This window comes from Anser anser (assembly GCF_964211835.1).
Source record: "Anser anser genome assembly, chromosome: 8".
Taxonomy (NCBI): Eukaryota; Metazoa; Chordata; class Aves; order Anseriformes; family Anatidae; genus Anser; species Anser anser.
Window position 1 is genome coordinate 28,418,167 of NC_139728.1, and position 20,565 is coordinate 28,438,731.

The following is a 20,565-nucleotide window of genomic DNA, read 5'->3' on the forward strand; positions in this document are numbered from 1 at the left end:
CTTTCTGCCCTGAGAGTAACCACCGCGCAAAGAGTCAGATCATTTGTTAGCTGATGCTTCGAGTGATTTAGAAAATAATTTTGGGAGCTAGGTTCTCTTACCACCAATGCCAAGGTTTGTTTTTTTGGCAGATGTGTAACTACCTCGCTGTCTGTAGTAGGATAAGTACAATCATTTCTCATTTCCCCTGGATGGTTTGAAAGGGTAAGTTTATTTGAGTAAGAATACAGGTTTTTGAGATCTTAGAATTGGCTGTATCAATACAAGGAATGACCATTGGCAGTTTTAAATCCATCCTTGAGTCTATGCTTCAGGTATAAGATGATGGTGAGAAAAAGAATATCCATGTAAGGCTGCTTATCCTGTTGATGAGCTATTATGGGAGGTGAGATAGCAGGGAAAAGGGACGAGTGTTGCACGATGTTGTGGCAGTGACCCTGGAGCCCATTCTGCCCCTCGTGAAGTCACCTAGCCTTTTGAGGCTGACTTCAGAAAGCCCCGTGTGTGCTCAAGCCGTGGACAAATACACGATGAAGAGGAACTCAGTGAGCACTGCACATGAGATCTGATGTAGAGAGATGGAGGTCGTTTTGACACTTGCTATGTGTAAAAGGTTTTACCTCAGGGAAGAATAGCAGCAGGAGGGCAGGTAAAGCATGGGGGCCCTGATGGATGCGCGGTGAGAGCAAAAGGAAAGGATGCAGCTTTGGGGCTGGGGGGCAGAAAGCTTAGTAAGCCGAGAGACCAGTGGCAATAAGGATAGGCCCTACAGAAAAAGTAGGACCCTGGGAGGGATGTGTGCTTCCAAGCCCCGCTGCTAAATAATATGGAAAGAAACACATGCACATCATTGTTGTAGGAGTGTTTCTCATTAGATCAAAAGGACAACATCACAGCAATCTGTTGCTTCTGTAGAAAACACAGCATCCAAGAGGAGGAGGAGACACATGTGGGCAGCAAGAAAGCTCTTGAAAAACAACTGAGGAGACAGCATGGAAGAAACAGCTTAAGGGGTGGGGTCGGAGCAGTCCCAGCGCAGCCAGAGAGGAATGAGAAGGCAGATGAGTGGGTGAGGACAGACACCCTAGTGAATGTTGATTGTGGCACAGCCTCCATCTGTCCTTCCTTGGTGCACCCACTCCTAGTGCTAGGAATAAGCTGTGATACCATGGAATCAGATTGCTGTTTGTAATGGCAAAACTGCTGCTGAGAAACACAATCTTTGTTTCCTAGTGAATGGTAAAGAAACAATAATGCATGGGGCTTGCAGGACTGAGTTTATCCTTCTTTGTAGCAGCGCTTTGTTCCTCTGCAGACTGTTTTGCCTGTGCCATCACGGACTGGAGACCCCATGTGCTGCATGCATGGCTGACTTACCCTTCTTAAGGGACTCAGACACCAAACATCCTCCATATTAAATGATAACCACAGGAGTTGATGCTAATATAGAGTTATGTCCAAGGATTTAATAACTTTCACCCTTGACAATCTGGTAGAGTTTCAGCAATTATCAGCTTCCTGTTGTGAAGATGCTCCTCGAGGACTATGGAGTAAGATAAATCCAGAGCTTGTTAAATTATGTATTACAGATCAGGCATTGATCTTAAAATGTAAATAACTTTCAGAAGGTAGGTTAACTTCAGTCTTGTTTAATTCTTGATACCTCCATCAGAAAGACTAGTCTGTGCAACCACACGTGGAAGTATATCTTCCCGTGTAGAAACTGCACAGGAATATCAGATGAAAAAAAGTGTTGTTGTGGTTTTTTTTCCCCTTTTTTATTTTTCTTTCAGATAGTTCGTAGGGAGAGGGCAGAGTTGTTCAGAATCAGCTGTGCTGTGCTGCCTTAGTTACAGAGCAAGTCTCAAATGTCTGCAATACTAGCACATTACGAAAAGCAGACAGAAAAGTCAGACCAACTTCCAGACCCCAGGTTTGCTGTTAGATTAATTCTCTCTTGACTTGTATACTTGACACTTTCCTTATGACTGCCCTGGTACTGAGGATGGCTCTACAACTCCAGATGTCTGAATTTTGTGCTGCTCGTGGAATCCTGTTTCCGAGAACAAACCTGCTTAAAAACCTCATGAGCAGTTGCACAGAGGCACAGTGAAATGTCAGAAGAGAGTACAGAAACTTATTTTTATTTTGGTGCTTAATTTCCTTTGCCATCACCCCCGGTAAGAATGTGACTGACTGGTCTGCATGGGGTGCTGCCACGGTCTGAACCTTGCTTTCCTGGGGTCCACAGCAGAGCCAGGAGAGGTCACCAGCAAAGGGGGGCTGTGTGCCCTCCCTGGGGCAGCCGTGTGTGAACCTGTAGGGTTGGTTTAGGCATATTTAAGGTGAGAAAAAAGAACCCCAGAGGGAAAAAAAAAGTAAGTAGATCTTTATGTGTGTTTTCTTTTAGGAGCAAACACCTGTCTGGGGTAACACTTCATTGCAGGCATTCATGAGAAGCAGGAAAGCTGCCCTATTTACTTCGACTTCATTAGTGGCAGACCAGCTTCTCAAATGAGCACAAAGTTTCTTTTTTTTGCCAGCTCCAAACAGATAAAATTACTACTTGGTAAATTCCACATAACCTTTAAGGCTTTCAATCACAGCAGTAAATGCTACTGTGCCCCAGCTCCTGCCTTTACTAAATTGTATTATAAGCACCTTAATTACAGTGCAGGCTGCCTGATGGGCCACGGAAAAGGTCGTCCTCCAAACATGATAACAAGGGTGGAGCGATACTGGTCGGTTTTTCGTCTGTTGGGAAAGAAAGAGCTTTGCAGAGAAGATTAATAGTAAACAATGTTAATCTAAATATATCTCAGACACAAAATATCACATTCCTTCAGGCTTGCCTTCTCGGGGGGTGCTGGCATTAACCATTTTGCTGGGGGAACAGCTAGAAGGAGACACGCTCCTCCTGTTCAGGGCAGAGCTGGAGATGGGGCACAGGTTTGTTGTCATTTTGCTGTTGAGGCTGTACAGTGAGGTCTCTCACTAGCTCTGCTTTTAGCTGTTGGGTTCAGGGCTTCCAGGCTGAGCTCTAGTTCAAGGGCAGAGAAGTGAACAGAAATATTTGCAGCGGCTTCACGGTGGTTTGAGCGAATTCTTCACGCCTCTGCAGAAGAGAAGAATCAGACTGGGGGCTTACAGCTGGGTTAGTCCCCCATTGCAGCCTGTGTCTGTCTCCTCGCTTATTTAATTATTCTTATAGGTCAGATCAAATAGAAATTGGAGGCAGCTCGGTTTTAAAGTCTCTGCTGCAGTCGGTATAACAAAGCATCTGGCAGGACGATTTCATTTCTGACTCCCACTGCTAATGGCACGGCTTTGGGCCTTTGGGTAGGCAGGCTATCCTTATCACCTTGGCAGGCTTCCAGCTCCAAATAATAATCCATTAACGTCTGCCCCGCTGGCATTCTTGCCAAATACAAGGGATATCTTTTAAATAAACATTGGCAGTTCCCAGTCAGAGGAAAGAGAAAGGGAGTAGAGGAAAAACAATCCTTGACATTTCAGTGACTTTGCAGGGCTAGCTGACACCTGGTACCACCCTTATCTGCGGGTGTTTATGTGGAGCTGCAAAACACAGCTTCTCCTGTTGGCTCCTTTGCTGTCTTTAAATAGAACTGGAAAGGCTTATAATGATAGGAGTAACTTTCTTGGACAGGCACTCTTTTCTTTGCCTTTTTATTTTTATTTTTTTCCAGGCTGGGGAGACCCCTGTGTTAATATTAACGTCTCTGCTCCTGTTTTCCTCTGAAGTTAGCAAGCATAGTGGAGCAGGCTTGCGTGCCTTGTTCTTCCCCAAAAATACTTTTTCCCATAGTTTTCTTTCCTAACAGGTTAGATACCATGCAGCTTTACTTCCACGGGGGCATTTTCCCACACGACTTCCTATCTCTGCAACCACCAAAGCAAACAGCCACATCGATCTGCCAGGAATCAGAGCAACTGGGGCTCACCCCATTCTTGGCGTTCCTTGTGAAGCGTTCTTGCTGTTTGTTTCAACCATTTCACTTTCTCTGCAGCTGAACTCTCAATGACAGCTTGAGGTTTATTTTTCCAGCTGTTATATTTTGCTTAATAGCAATAAAATTACTTGTTTGGATATTGCACAGTATCAATAAATGAGCTGTCTAGATTTTATTTTTGCAGTCCAGTTAAGATCTGGGGTAGGATTCCTTCTTCCAGAATGTGACTGGGAGACAGTAACGTATTTATTGTTCAAAGAATAACATAGGGTCAAACCTAGACCCAAAATTTGCTACCCAAGTCTGGAACTGGATTTCATTTCTGCTTGCTTTGCCTTGATTCACTGGTTGTGCTGATGCTACTTTAGTGTATATCGGCCATAGCTATGGGCACACACACACAAAAATCTTTTGCTCATTCTTTATATCAAGTTAATTGATTGGACAGTAGTTTGAAGGATTTGAAGTCTTGACTATAAGAATAATTTGGTATTTAATTCTCTCCTGCTAATGACTTGGGACTTGGTTTGCAACTACTCCCATGCCAAACTCTTCAAATTTTAATTTTTTAATTTTATTTGCAGCATTATATTTTGCTTGCCACTTTCTATCTGAGTGTTTGAGGCTATTCTTATATTTTCCCCAATTTCAAAATAAATACTATCCCTTCCCATGATTAAACTTCCTATCAGGTTAGCATTATTGCTGAATTTTCTGAGGCTCAGCTAAAAATGTCACCTAACCCCCTTACTTGTGCATGGGATGGGGCAGGGGGAGACACCCTGGCTGTAGAAGGGATTGGAGATAAATTGACAAAGTGCAGAATGTGCTTTTGCATGGGTCCTCATCTGGGGGCATTATGCTTTGATGTCTCAATACTTCCCTTTCTGAAGCATGGTGATATTTGAATACGTGAATGTGTTTTCAATGAAAATAACTTAATCACCAGTACTGGGAGCTTGAGTGTTTCCTAATTAGAATGGAACCAATCTGAATCTCCCAAACCCAATCTTCGCTGTATTTTTAGTTCAGTGCATCGCTCCGCCCCTGCCCAGCCTGTATATGGTAAACCTTCTGCTATTTCCTGCTCAGTTATTTAATGCTGGAGCCAGGCTAGTTTCAGTTCCTGAAGCAGAACCAAGCAAAGCAAATGTGGTTAGAATGGAGTTAACTGGAAACATTCCCAAAAGATAGCAGATCTACTCCCAAGCACGTACTGATCCACCTACAGTGGAAATGAAACATCACTACCTCTTCACTTGCTGTAGATTGTGGCCTGACACTTACAGACCTTCCTTAATAGTCTGTACTTAAAAAGAATTATGAAGAATTACTCAGTTCGAATGCTGTAGGCTCTTTCAGAATCAAACTATAATTGAAAATACTGTTCTTTGCAGTGAAAATTATCCCCTTTAGTTGTTGAAATACTGCTGATGAAGTGTAAAAGGGACAAGAAGAGAAGTGTATAATACTGAGAGACTGCTTAAAATGGGCAAATGCATATTAAATAAGTATAGGTCCCTACAGTGGATTAAGGTGACACATCTATTGCTTTTCTTTCTTCGTTTTATTAGACGCTCCAAACCCTCACTGCTGGAACATGTAATGTCTCTAATTTTGCTGGCAAGGAAGATCCTTAAATGCAAGTGTGCTCAGGTAGGGAGAAAAGAGACAGCTGCAGTAGCTGTGTGGGCTAATAAAACACTTTGGCAGGCGTATTTACTAGGGAGGAGCACTCCGTAGTAGCATCCATCCGAGTCCAAATCTGGAGCTGTGAATTGACTTGACGGTAGTCTATCAGAGTCCTCTCTTCCTGGGGAAGCAATATTGTTAGCCCCACCATAAAGCGTGAGGGGCAGAGAGAATTATGCAGCATGGTTTGCTAAAGAAACATCTGAACTTCTCTTCCAGTAACTTGCCAACTTGTTCTTCAGTTTCAATCAAATTAGAAGGGCAGAGGTGTTGAAAATAAAGTCCTCTGTGTTGTGTGAAAATAAGAAGTCAAATACAGTGCGGTGGCCCAGTTTGTGTCTCCCACTTGTGCCTTCCTCTCTCCACGGGGGATGATTGCAGTAGACGTGAAACACTTCTTAGACAACTGGGGAATCCATGCAGGAATTAAGTCTCGAGGAACAAGATCAATAACAAATCCAGCTTCTGTAGCTCTTCTACTCACAGAGTTAATTGTTTAAATAAAGAATTTAGTAACAGAGACACTTCTCTTCAGGCCTTTCTCGTTTAGAGGCTTAAGTATTTTCTAACCCAGATCTCAAGAACAACAGTGTGTAAGTGTGCTGGAACAAGTGCTATTTTTAAGTTTCCTGTGGTTTGAGAAATTGTCAAATTTCTCTGTCTGGAGGATCGAGGGATCCAGAAAACCAGTTCTGAGTTTCTGGTGTAAACACGGAGTGAATACAAAAACGAACAGGCACTGATTTTCTGGATTGCGGTAGATGAAAGAAGGTTACAGATCTCACCTCTGCTAATGTTAATCCAGAGCAGCTCCAGCAACTTCAGGTTATCGTTAAACATTATTCAGTTCAGGAAAAACCCTCTACTACTACAAAACAAGTTTTTCCACTCTTACGGGTCGTGACCGTATACGGAAGCAACCCACGCCGATAACCTGTTGCACAACTGATACCGAGGAAGGCTTCAAAGAGCACGGCTCTGCACCTGCTGACCCCTGGCCTGTCTGGCAGGCCTGGCCAGGCGCTGAGCGACACGAGCTGCCACCTCCTCTGCCACCAGCTGCTAGTGCACCAGAGATGCCTTTCCTGGTGCATTCAGAGACAGTCCACGTGCAGAGATCTGTGTAGACTTGTAAATGTCCCGTTGTACGTGGGAAGACACTGTCCATCTGCCTGCGGATCCGTGATGCCGTGGCCTAGCTGCCATTCTGTGGTTGTCCAGTCCTGGGTTTGACGTGCTCCCGATGACACAGCCTTTCTTGTTTCACAGCTGGCAGTGCCTACGAGCATGTCTCATGTATTCACAAACTCCATAAATATCAATAGTTATGATTTAATATAATAGCAACTCAGTGCCAGTACTTCTATATTGGCACAGGGGGAAAAGAGAGTGCACAAGAGGTAAGAGTTTTGTTCTTATGCTGACTGAAACATGGCAGTAGCAGAAACGATGGCACTTACAGTAAAGTCACGGTCTCCTGAAGAATACAATTCCATCATTGCCTGGAAATTTAGCACTTATGCAGGGATGTATTTCACTCTTGAGTAACATCACAGCATCTCAGTGAGTGAGTATGACTTTATACATCGAGGAGATCGTGAGGGCTTCCACGCATTTGTTGACTAGAAGACTTCTTTCCAACAACGCTACTTGTGTAGGTGATCCCAAGCTAACAAACCCCTTGGGACTAGACTTACTTTCTGTACTACACGCCACCCTGTGCCCTCTGCCTCTGTGGGTGGAGGTGCTGTGGTGGCGCTGCGATGGGAGGCTATTGCTCACCCTTCCGCAGACAAGGAAAAGCACTGCATTCTTCCTTGCAGTCCAGTGCCTGTTACTGGAGGCATATACAAAACTCCAAGGGATTTTTTTTGTCTTTGGTTGATGTTCTGCTGTAGATGCCTGAGTCAGGGTTACTTAGATTCTGCAGTTTTGAAAGGGTTTTTAGGCAGAAGGATCAGGGAGGTGAGGTCAGTGCTTTCCCCTCCCTCAGTGGGAATTGGGACAGGGTCCCTCTGACAGCGTTTGTGTCCCTTTTGTTCTCTCAGAGTGCATTTCCTCTCTGTTTCCTCATCCAAATGGGCTTTGAGGCACTGACACCTTTCCCACATCCTCTGAGTCTGGCTAAAGTCTTTTTCAAGACCTTCAGTAGTGAAGAACAGGAGCAGTCTCTTCTGGTTTTTATGAATTTGTAGAAATCCAGAAGCCTTTCCTGGGTGACAAAATAAACTGGGAGCGTGGTTCTGCCCATCTGGGCAAAAAACAGCATACATACAATGCTCTTGTATTGAGAAACACCACATTTTGTGCCATACAGTGTACTGATCCTAGAGACAGACTTTAAAAATATGATACGGGAATGGCACACAAATAAGCAGTTGCATGACTTATAAAATTCTGGTGTGGCTTTACAGTGAAAAATGACACATCTGGCATCTAGCACAGGGAGGTTTTTCATTTTATTTTCCTACCCCAAAGTGCTTTCTTCAGGGAAAAAAAGTAGAAGTCAAATTGCCCTAAATAATACGCTTTTAGTATTAACAGTATATGGCCATCTATGAAAGTGGAGAGAATATCACATATACAATCAGCAAATACTGTTGTTGGCCAAAACAAAACTGGAAAGTTTTAAGAACAACCACTGTATAATGTCAGATTACCACGGTGTCTGTTTTTGGGAGCCTCACTCTCTTCTTTGAGAGTTATTATGCCAACGTAGAGAAAACTAAATGGAAACCAAGAAAGGTATCATTTTCCTTTCCCCCCCCCCCCCTTTCTTTTCCTGTTGGGAGTGTTTCTGTTTGTCTGGATAAAACTTACCCATTCCAGTCCCTAACTACTATTTAGGATTACATGCCAGCTTGAGAAGCTGTTATGCAGGTTGCCCTTAAATAGCTCAAGTTTGAGTGCAGAGCACCTGCTGCTTGATGGGGAGACAATAAAATTCAGGGCAAAGGCTTCCCAAACACAAAGGATTGCTTGTGGAAAAAAGATCTTGTTGATCTTGGATGAAGTTATAACCACTGTTTGATGACTTTAGCGAGGCATTGTGTGGTGTGCTAAGTCTGTGCATGTGTTTCTGTGTGTGAAAGAACACCTGAGCTAAACAGAAGAGAGCAGAACGAAGCCGAACCTCCTCCTAACGGTCTTTCTTCAGGTGCATTTTATGGAGCGTTTTTGAAAGGGCTTCTTGTATGAACCTGTTGGAAACTCTTTCCAAAAGCTGTCGGAGCCTGTGGGCCACCTTCCCCCTCTGAGTTTGCATCTGGTAGCTCACGGCTTCCAGTTCAGCCGCTGGTCCCTCCATCAAGTGCTCCAGACCCTGCAAGACTCCTTTGCCTTGTCGGGAGATGCAGGAGCTTGAAAAAAGAAGTTTTTACATAAAAACGTTCTCCGCTCACCCCAGCCCCTCTTCATTCACCTGTTACCACGCACTGCTGCGCCTTTAACTTTGCTCCATGCCTCCTGTCTGCTGGCCTCTGGAGGTATTTATCCCTTCCCTTGGAGTCAGCTTTGTGTTCTGACTCATTCAGTATTGTGTTTGTGGTTTATTTTATGAGGCAAAGCAAATGGGGTAACCTTGTGAAGATCAAAACAGGGTATTTTAAATGACACGCAGTTGCAGTATTAATTTTCAAATACATTTAGCAATAATATTGGCATTCACTCATCCTTTACAGGAGCGTGCTTGTTTTGCAAGGAGAACAGCAAAAACTTTTATAAGTTAACATGGTTAATCTATGAAGTAACCTGTTCATTTTCAGAAATTTAGTTTAAAGGGGGCAGCTCTAAACTGCCAGGATTTATTAAGCTGTTCCCTGGAAGGCATCAGTTTAATCCAGAGCCCACTGGAGTCTGTGAGCATCTTCTTGTTCTTCTGACTTGCTTTCCAGTGAAGGACTGAGTTCTGAAACATGGTAGCATCTCTTGGTCATGCTGATTCGTATATGGAGGATCTCCTCGCTCCTCAGGACCTCTCTTTTTGTTGTTCAGCTGTAGTCTGCTGGAATAATTTGGACTTGCTTAGCAGGAGTTGTTACTGCAAAGCTTGTCAAAATTTTCACACGCTTTCAGAGCTAGACAATTTAGTGAACCGGGGCAAAATTTTTGAACAACATCGCCTAAAATGTTTATGGTTAACAAAGACCTACTGTTCTGTTTTTGGCAAACAGCTGTGTTCTGAATACTTGTAGGATCTTTTCAAGAACCATACGTCCTTTCCCAGCAGCTCTCCCCGGGGCTGTTGCAGGCTGGTGCCTCTGCTCGGTGCAGAGGTGAGATTTGCCTCTGGACTGGTCTGCCTGCTCCATCCGTGAGTGTGGGAGCTGGGTAGGAGCTAGTAGTCATTTCTTACCATCCAAGTTGCTTACTTTTTTTAGCATTTCAACCAGAAATGAATTATTTCTTGCCATTGTGCAAGGCAGCCCCTCTGAACCCTTGCTGAGTTTGGGATTTACCACCCCACCACACACACATGCTGCCTTTTACCCCACTCCAAGTGCCAGAACAAACACAGCCCACGCGTTTGGACATCAGGCATCCAGGCTGAGGATGAGGGAAAGCCATGCAGCACACCGATCACATGCAGCAAGCGGATCTTTTGCTGCAGTTTTGGTTTAAAACCGGACAATTTGTGCAGGCTGGTTTCGGAGGCATTCGGTTTGGAGCAGGACAAGCAGAGCTGACAAACCGCATGATTGCCTGGCGTGCTACAATAAAGCAGAGAAAGGAGGAGCCTTTGGTGTCACTCAAGAGCTCGACTGTTTTTTTTCAGTAGGTATTTTTCCAGTTCACAGCGGGCCATTGACACTAGAAAGTGCAGCAGCAGCAGCAGCCTCGGTGGTGAAACTGCCGATGTTACAATCGGAGGGAGATAAAGTGAAGTGTTTGTTGGAGGGGCAGTACCAGGAAACGGCTGAGACATCACATGACGGAGGTTGTGCACGCCGTAGCAGGGGGACGTATTTACTTACAGGCGAGACTTCTGCCAGACTCGACCAAAGGCAGTTTTGGCTAGTTATTTGGATTACCTGACCCACTTGCAGTAGGAAGTCATTAGATAGATGGTAAATACCTACCCCACCCTTGGTAGGCAGACAGACTCTTTGCCAAAATGGTCTAGCTTAGCTTCACGTACAATAAAATATTGTGCCTTTCTAGTTAAAACTGTCCTTTCAAAGACATCAGAAGCTGCTGCTGTTCCAGTAAGCTGCTCCACTTCTTGGCATGCGATCGTTGCGGAGAAAGCCTCTAGGATTTACCTCGTACCACCACCTGGGACACAAATCATACGTAAAAATAAGCCTGAAACTTTTCTAAGGTGCAAATCACTCACTTCTCCCGCTGACGAGAAAAGCTCCCGGGCTCTCTGGCAGGCAGGGAAGTTGCCTGTGATGGGGGATACTGATAGGAGCCTTACACAACCATTCATTTCAAGTGCTAAATAGAGACTCCGCGAGAGTTTTTGCTAGACTTTTTTATCTTTTGTAATGATAGCTGCAGCTAACTTAGCCCACATAACATGCATAGTGATTAATTATTGCTAATTAATTAATGGGTTTAAAATTTGAAGCGTGGTTCCTGAGACATTATGTACAAGTTATCATTTTTAAGAATCTATTGCTATTACAGTAATTCTTAACTCTGAATTCTCTTCCACATAGATGAGATTGCACCAGAATCCGTGGCCCGCACCGATGCTGAGCAGTAGCATAACGCTGTGAATTCTCACCAAAATAAGATTCTGGTCTTGCGTACACCAGAATATCATTGGAGAAAGTCCATGAAAAACCAGCAGACTTGTACTAATGTAGCAAGGAACAGAATCTGGTCCAAAATAATTCTGGTTGTGTTTTTGGTGTATATGAGACTTCAGGTACCGATACTTCAGACACTGGTGTGGGCTGGAGCAGTGCATTTAGCAGAAATGGAAGTGAAATTTTTATTTCCTTCAGAGGTCACTTCTCAGACGTCAGGGAGCCATTTCTCATTTTATGGAACTGGGGGACGATCTTGCTTGTCCTCTTCTGCCAAACCAGAGACTGTTTGCTGAAACAGACCTGATCTTTCTGTGTGCACAGGGCTCATGTATAGCTGCTGACTTCTCCGCGCACCGCATGCTTGCTGGGTTGGACAGGCTTAGGAGAGAATAGAGCTAAGTTAAAAAGGATTTATGCTCCTATTCTCCAGGATCATTAGCCACGTATCTACAGTGTTAAGGACAATATGTCGCGCTGGGCTCAGCAGAGGATTGTAATGCACTAAGGGAAAGATCCATAAAGGACACAGCCCCCCAGCTCTGAGGCTGGGATTCAGAAGCTTTAATTAGGATGCTACTTTGCCTGCACAGTGTGTTGGGAGAGTTCAGTGTCTAGTAATGGGATTCGTAGGAACCAGTACTCTGAGCAGGGGGATTGAGTTAGCGAGCTGGAAAAATGCTGAAGAAAAGGGTAAATTGCTGCGCTTCAGTAGGTACCTAAGCCCTTTTCTTGGGTCTGACCCTGAAGCTGAAGTTTTAGTAATATGTACCAGTCAGCCTGTGTTTACAATTCCACCGAGTTTCCTTAGGGAAATAAATCAAATTAAACTTTTTTTTTTCATCTGACCCTGTTATTAAAGTAGAAAGCTGAGCACCAAGCTGTACTGGAGGCCCGATGTTATACTGGAGCAACACTTCCCTTGTTTCTATCCCATTTACGAATGCCCTTCATCAGCTAATCACTGTTTGGCACAGTATTAAATTTAATCACTGAGCTCCAAAACGTTGTAACGTGTCTACCTACTCCATGGTTCCATTTGGATGGAAATTTTCTATCTCGTTTAAAGACTATTAAAGCCCTGCCTTTCTTACGCAGAACAAAAGGGTGTTGTTTACTTTGTTTTTCATTATTTTCGTATTCAACAAAAGATGATTATTCTGTCTCCTCAGTGCAGAGATCCTTGTGAGCATGTAGACCTCCTCTACTTGCTCTTTTTTCCCCGGGTGACTACAAAATAGAGAGATTTCCTTCATGCTGAAGCTTACGGTTGAAATGCAAAAAAAGCAAATCTTATTTATCTAAACCTTCAAGGTTTTCCTAATGAAGGTATTAATTAAAAAGATGCTGTGAGGCATAATTGAATCAGGAAACAATGTTACAAGGCACACAGCAGTTACGATGAGAATAATGCACATTTATGATTAAGAATGAATCGTTCATGATATAAAAGCATTTGTTTCAGCCAAAACCTTTTGACCTTTTAAGATAGATGCAGCAAACCCACAAACATGTCATTGTTTGTTTGGCTCCCATTGTTGCCGTCACGTCGTAAGATGGAGAATAGCATTTCTGCTCCCTCCGACGGGCGGCCTGTGGGCAGGAGAGCCGGGCCCTTGGTGCTTGGGAGCTGGCAGCCCATTCACAGCCGGCTGATTTTCTAAAGACCCACTTATTGAATGACGCAAGGTGCAAATTATGACTCACTCTGCATAGGTTAAGTTCGTAAAAATCAACCTATATTCATCTTCTTAGCACCTACACAGCTGCATAATGTATTTATTATCTCTGGGGTCCCATTAACCCTTTCAGAGGCCTAAAAGCAATCTGCAACACAACCCAGACAACCTGATGATGCTGAGTGAATTTATTTTTTTCTCTTATATCAGCGGTGGACTGGTGAACAGGGCAGATTTTCTTCTCTCTGGCCTGGATTAGGTCACAGGATGGCCCAGCAGTCTGGTTTTGAGCATTTCCTCCTGTTCTAACAGGCCTCGTAAAAAACACGTTGTTTGCTGTTGGTGTTTGCTGATATGTGACACTGTGTTTTCCAGGTCTCAGCCAGAAGAACCAGGTACCCTTCGATCTCTGAGTCCTCTAATGATCTTGCAATGACACTGTAAGTAATCATTGTTTATTACAAACAGCTTTTTAAGCAGAAGTTTGGTGCCAGTCCAGCACATTTTATTAGCTGAAACATTTCCTTGTATTTCCCACTTGTATTGCAACCTACTTTTTATGGTAGGTTTAAGAGTATGGGAGCCGTTTTGCTGGGCCTGAAAGGCCTTTAAAAGGACAGAACCACCTCTTCACCTTCCCCACCCATCTCCTTCCCCATCATCCCTCCTTTCAAAGGGAGAACATCAGGAAGTTTGGAGATTCAGATGTGGTTCCTAAACCTGTGTCAATAAGGAAGGTCTCCTACCCTGCTGGACATGGTGTGCAGCCACTTATTCCTGTATTTCAGCTCTCCTTCCTCTCAGGAAACCCAGACTTCAAGGGAAGGAAATCCCCAAATGACCCTTGTACATATCATTACAAAAACGGTGGATGCTTAAAAAAAAGGGCGTTTACCTTACATGTATGGCTTCATTTCTCCACCTATATTCCCCTACTGCGCATGTTACAAATAATGGTGGCTATTACAGGAGAGCTATATGGGATGCACGCTGGGAAAGGAAGCTTCTCTTTCTTTAACCCTTTGTCTGTCGTCCTAACTCCGGAATTTTCCTACCCTAGTAACACGGCTGGACTAGAGGAGAGACTACCTTCTCTTATTTCTGTGGGTAAATGAATACTGCAAAAAGCTTTTCTCCAATGTTGAATCAAACACTGAAATTAATTTACTTCCTCTCCGCTCATAAATACTACATGTCAGCTTTCTGCAAGCCACACTATGCTAACATACTTGCAGAGAAGGTTAGGTAGGAAGGCTTCCTTTCCTACATAAAGGAAGTAGAGAAATTGCATGTGAAATTATTTACAACAAATTAGCGTGAAAAATGAACATTGGCCAGATCCTCATCTGTGTCTTTACTCAGGGAACACGTATTATCCTGTGACATTCATGGCCAATCACTTCTAAACATAAAATGTATGTTGCAGAACACAAGTAGGGAGCAGATTGGAACTGAGTATAAAGATATATATGCTGTTTCTCAGCCCATAATAAAACTTATTGAATCCTGATGAATAATAGATGTATTTAAAGGAAATTATGATCTGCTCCTGTTTAATCCTTGAAAGAAAAAAGCAAATTTGCTCATGAATTCTCTGTAATGGTTTACTCTTTAAGACAAAACAATGGGCACTTGATATGAAACACGCTGGAATCAATCAAAAGACCCCCATTTAATGCCCCAAATTTGTAGGCTGCCCAGAAGTCTGTTATGGCAGCTGCCACCTTTACTAACCCGCCAGGGTTAAGACCAGGTTCCTCTTGGGCTATAGCAGTAACGGCTCTGAAGTCTGGCTGAAACAGCCTGATATTCCCGAGGGATCGGGCACAGAGGTGGACCTGTAACACACACTCACCTGTGCGTTACATCAGTGAGTCTAGTATGTGCTGTTCCAGTTGTAGCTCTTGTAAATTAAACAGAGAAATAAGCTGCTCTTTCGCTTCTTGCCACTGCTGAAATATGATCCAAGGCTCAGGTAGATTCCAGCTGTGATCTCGCTCCTTGGTTATGAACATACATTTATGTTCTCAGGACATTATAGCTCCTTCTACACAGGCAGAAATTGTAAAAACAAAATGAACAACGTTCTCTGTGTACAGTAGAGTTATTTAAAGCGCCTGAGGGTTTGAACATAAGCAGACACTGTTCACATACAATATAAGCAAGACTTCTGGGTTTTGGCATTTAAAATGACAATTAAAAATACAGCAGGCATGTTTCAGCAGCTTTATGGGATGCCATAAACATCCAGAAAAGGATTCCAGACAAAAGTAAAGATTCACAGAACAGATTCTTTTCTTCTTTTTGTTTCCTACCTTGGGAATTAGTGCGATGTGTTGTGACACACCACAAAACTAATGAAACCAAAGGAAAAAGCAGAAGGTGTTTTGCTCATTGGAGCTTACTGTAAGAGGGAAAATGCATCTTTGGGAGAGTCAAAGTTTATGATCTGTGGGGCTCTGTTCAGGTAAAGGTTTAGCTTCCTGCTCTTCTGAAAAGCTTGGGGAAAAAAAAGCCCCATACAAGTCTGGAAGGGGGAACACACTTTCCATCTTCAACACGGAGATGGACACAATAGACTCAAAATCTCTCCCTGGCACAAGTTTGCATGCCATGACACTGACTGAATTTTCTTACATATATTTATCACGGGAACAATGCCACTGCACAGTCAGTCAGCTGTTCCCTCTGTAGCCTCCTGACAGTGTGCCTACAGGACTACAAACCTTTGGAGTCTATCGTGTACCTTTAAGCAACGTCGTGTTTGCACACATATAAGGCACCTCCTGTTGTGAATGCTTTATGGGCATTAAGCTATGGTGAGAAGAAGAACCTGAATCTCAGGTTAAGGATTTAATTACAAGGCTCTTCTTCCTCAATAATTTTTTTCCTGCCTCTCGTAAACCTTTGACAGAAATGGTAGGGAGCTGGAGGTGGGTTCCTTGGCTTTGGTTTGGTTTTCCTTGATTTTGGTTCTTTGTACTCGAATGCTCTTTTGGAAAAACGCTTTGAAATGTTGTTATGACTCTGAGTGAACTTTCCTCTAGGATGGTCAGCGCTTTCCTAGCCTTAGGAAGGGAGACAGATTGCAAGTCAGCAATGCCTTTTGTCCTGTGCATGCACTGAAACCACGTAGCCATCAACTGAACCACCTCATGATGCTCAGCCAAAAGAAATTCCTCCCCAGCTTCCCTGAGTTTTGCTCAGGCCCCCCTTGCCACAGGAATCAATCGTGTGGCTCCTCTGAAAAAAAAAGAGGATTTTTTTTCTGAAAAATAGTACGTCTGATAGAGCTTTTTGGGCGTTCACAAGGAATTTACCTTCTTCATACACGCAGGGGCCAAGGAACAGTTTGTCTCTTCTTTCTTGTCACTGAGCATCCAGCACTGGGATTGTTTTTCAGGAGTTGGGGCTAAATATGAATTGCGTTCCTGACAGCCCAGAGGTAAGCAACACCCACATTAGTGAGCCAGAGCCCCAGTCAGGGCAGGAAGAAGTAAGGAAACTGCCCGCTCTCTGCACACAAATCGATCTGCAGCGGCTGGGAAAGAGGCATCTTCCAGAAAAGAGGGAGATACAGGGTATCTTAGGGTTACATTTGTATCCTGTGGCTGTGCGTTTGCTTTGTTTTAGTTTTCCTTTCTCCTCCCCCTTAACCTCAGTTCAGGACTGCGTACGTAGGAGCTGTTTTCTCCCCTTTGCCTGTATTTATTTCCTTGAGCTAGGCGACTATTTCACAATCTGAAGAATTCAGAGGCAATCCCATTTTCCATCTCCACCTTGCTAGTTGTAACCTCCAGTTCCTGACCCTGCCCCAGTTGCAATGCCATGCTGTGAACTAAAGTTCAAAGGTCTTTTTTTTTTTTTTTTCAGCCAGTTTATTTTTCACCTTGCATTCCTTCCCTTCCCCTTGGTTTCCTTCTCAATTAGCCCCCCCAGCAGTTTTGCCCCAGCAGGGGCATCAGGCGCATCCCCCGGCGTTTCTCCTGGAAACACAACCTTGGGCTGGTTCTCACCCCTCACACAGGTGCTCAGCACAGAGTTAAGTTCATGTCCATTTAAGAGCTATCTCAGGGTCTTAAGTGGGCATGAAATAGGGTATGATTTTAACACATCCTCTGTGTAGCATAAATTTGATGTTGATTGTAGTGAAACTGCTATGGTGGATAGTCTTTCTAGCTATGAGTGATCGTATGTGCTTACTCGTTTTCAATAGCACCTATGTGACTTTTTCATTTCTACAATCAACCTGAAACTTTCTTGATAAAGTAAGGTTCGTAATTGCTGCTGACACAAAAATCATGATGGGAAAGGGAGTTGCAGCACATCTCCAGAATGCTGTCTTGAACCCCTATACCTTGCTTACCATTGCAGATACCTTCTGCTGTGATGGAGAAGTGGAACCGACCTGAATGTGGGGCAGATTTGAATAAACCCTTTCACCTGTCCAGCAGTGCAGGATTGTTCTTTGCCTTTTATTTGCTCTTGCTGTGCTCAGGCTAATCACAACCAACAAAACTCCAGCTGTTTGGGCAAGTGTATCACAAGCCAGTGCACCTCAGCCTTAGGAAATTTATCTTACTTTTCAAGATAATTCCTCAAACTCCTTGACATTTACTCCCATGGGTATTTGTAGACTGTTATGTCTGCCCTTACTTGTTGTTTAACCCAGCAATAAGCATTTAGCTCTGTCCTCATAAATCATTTCCCTTCAGCTCCCTGGCTAGAATGACTGTGTGTGCTCCTAACTATGAAAAACCCAGGCTGAGCCCACCCTTTAAATGACTGCTCCCCGCTGGGCTTTATTGGTGGCACAAAATCCATGTTCAAGCCATGATTTCATTCCTGGCTCACTGCACGATCCTTTGCTGATTACACTGACCTAAGGATCCATAGCCACAGTTCACCAGATTTCTTTCCTGTGTCCTCCTGCATACTCCAAGACTCGCTCCACCTCTTCTTCCAACTTTAAAACCACCAGTTTAGGGTCCCTGCCCCCCTTTCCCCAAGAGAACATCTTCTGGGAGTCCCTGCAGCCTCTGCTCCCACTTTCTTTGTGCCTCACTCTTCGCTGGAGGACTTCTCGGCAGCCAGAAGTTGGCTCCTGGGGGGTAGGCAGAAGGTGGGCTCCCACAGCACATCTCACGGGATCAGTGTCTGGTGGGTGCAGCTCCCTGCAGCAGGGTAAGCAAGAGTGACAGGCTGGATTCAGACCTCCTCAGCCAGGATCCGTGGCAGGAGCTGAGACCTGGGCCATGTGTGCACCAGCCTACTGGGAGAACATGGGAAATCCTTGCACTCTTGTCCCCCTTCTCCCTGCACCTCGGTGCTGGGACGCTTTCTGTGCCCCTCCTTGGGGACCTCTCTGCATTTTGGGAGAGACATCTTTGGACTGCGTGCATGTGAGTCTCAGGAGCTTGGTGGTGAGTCCAGAACGTGCTGTTGGTTAAGGAGTCTTTGAAGGTATCTGGATCTTAAAATAATTGCTACAAAACATCACCTGGATCAGGAATAATTCAGGAGAACCCTGAAAAATGCAGGAAATTTTCCTCATGTGCAGATTTGCCAATAGCTGCCTAAACTATTCCTTTTACAAGCTTCCTTTTACTTTTTTTTTGTTGTTGTTAAATTTTGGTAGTGGTTACAACCACAGATATGAGAAAGCCCGGAGAGATCTCTCATCTAGCATACAACATCATCTCATTAGTATAAGGTATCCTACCACCATGTGTGAAGTAGAATGTTTTCTTTCTGGCTGGTAAAAGTTTGGAAATTGCAAAATTATCTTGCAGGCAAGAGACGTAATGTGACAGAAGACATTTCCCTTCCTAAAACTCAACAAATTTAGATAAGCCTCAAGCCCACTCTCTCTTTCTATCCTACTTGCACATTCATTTTAACTTCCCCACTCTCACCACATTTGCTGCTGTGTTAAATGTGGCTGATCACTGCAGGGCGTGTTCTTTCAGGACCCTTTTGTCTCCAAGGTGGAAGAGTCGTCCATTTGACTCCTAGCAGAAGAAGTGTTTGGTTCTAAGTTGGGGATGACTTGTCCAAAAGCTACTTCTGTTTCACCCCTGAGCTACAGACCTACTCTTTAAAACTCTGAACATTTATTTTGATTTTTATGAAGGCAGAATTGTCTTCAGACATGAGCAAGAGTCCTATGTAAGCATTAATTAAGTTAAATAGTGTCTGGAGAGTTTAGTCTTGTTTAATGGCTTTGTTCAGTTATTCTACCTGTTCATTATCTTTACATAAACATTAAAATCATACAATCATTACATTTTCTCCTCTAAAATAAAGGAGATTCTTATAACAAACTTAACTCTGCATGTTTTCTTTGTTTCCGTGTGAGTACACACGTGCACTTTTTTATTTTATTGAATAACTCCTTTAGCAATATTTTTCCCCTCTCTTTGCATCTCTTCAGACACGGGGCAAGCACAGAAGAAGAATTCCATGTGTAACCAAAAAAAAGAAAAGTTGGGTTCCCCCTCAGATCTTCATAATCATGGAAGTGTTGTATGCCTGTTGAAGCTGTTGCAGAAAAAGCTACTGATGTTCAGCAAATTGTATTAGAGTTTTCAAAACCATGGCATCATTCTCCGAAATGTGATTTTCTAGGAGCCAAAATGAGAAAGAAGAAGAAATGCAATAATCCACTTGGGAGTGAGGGTCTTTCATTTTGGCCTTAGTAGTTTAATAAAACTTTTAGCTATGTAAACACTTGTTCACCAGGAGAGGTTAGTCATTGTCATGCTTTCTTATACTCTGATACTGCTTTCATATTCTTTTTCTGGGCATTTCTCACCAAGCCCATGAAGTCTGACCTCTTACTCGCTTCTCATATTCATTTATTATATATCAATTATGCTGTAATGATGACCTTTATAGAAACTCTTCAAGGTACATCCATTAACTATTAGGGCAGCCCTGGCACGTGCTGCACATTCATCGGACTAAATCAGAAACAGAGCTGAAATCCTTTCCAAAAGCGAGGTTGAACATTTAAAATGAACCAGAGGAGATCTCATCGGAAACATCCTTGTTATCACTGTCCTTTGTTATATAAAAATCATACAGACTGAAACAGGCTGCCTGATAGAAACAGATTCTGCACTAGAATCACCTGAATGAATATGGAATCCGTGCAGTGTAACAATAGACCAGGATTTGCAAAAGTATGCTGTAATCCCTCTGACCTCCTCAATGAGGTGTGAGCATATTATAGGAAGAGATGTTGTGGGACCAAGCTAATAACCTTTTATTACCTTTGTATTGGCTTTGTGAACCTGTTCCAGCTTTCTCTGCCATGAAAACAAGGGAATCCCTGGTTTAATGTTGATCCCATGAATTGCTAAATGGCCTCATGCCCACTGACTCAGGGAAGCATATATAAACTGGGTAAGCAACAGCTAATTACCTCCCGTAAAACATCTCTCCTCTTGAATCTGCTTCTGGATG

At 43.5% G+C, this 20,565-nt stretch overlaps 1 protein-coding gene across 5 annotated transcripts in view; it reads left to right on the forward strand.

Annotated features, from left to right (window-relative positions):
* The window catches only part of FGGY (FGGY carbohydrate kinase domain containing), a 305,857-nt gene that overhangs the window by 64,372 nt on the left and 220,920 nt on the right, over positions 1-20,565 (forward strand). For all 5 annotated transcript variants that reach the window (XM_083847626.1, XM_083847610.1, XM_083847628.1 and 2 more), the window contains one exon: positions 13,474-13,538. The gene's annotated coding sequence lies outside the window, so the exon portion shown is untranslated. The remainder of the gene's footprint in view (positions 1-13,473; positions 13,539-20,565) is intronic.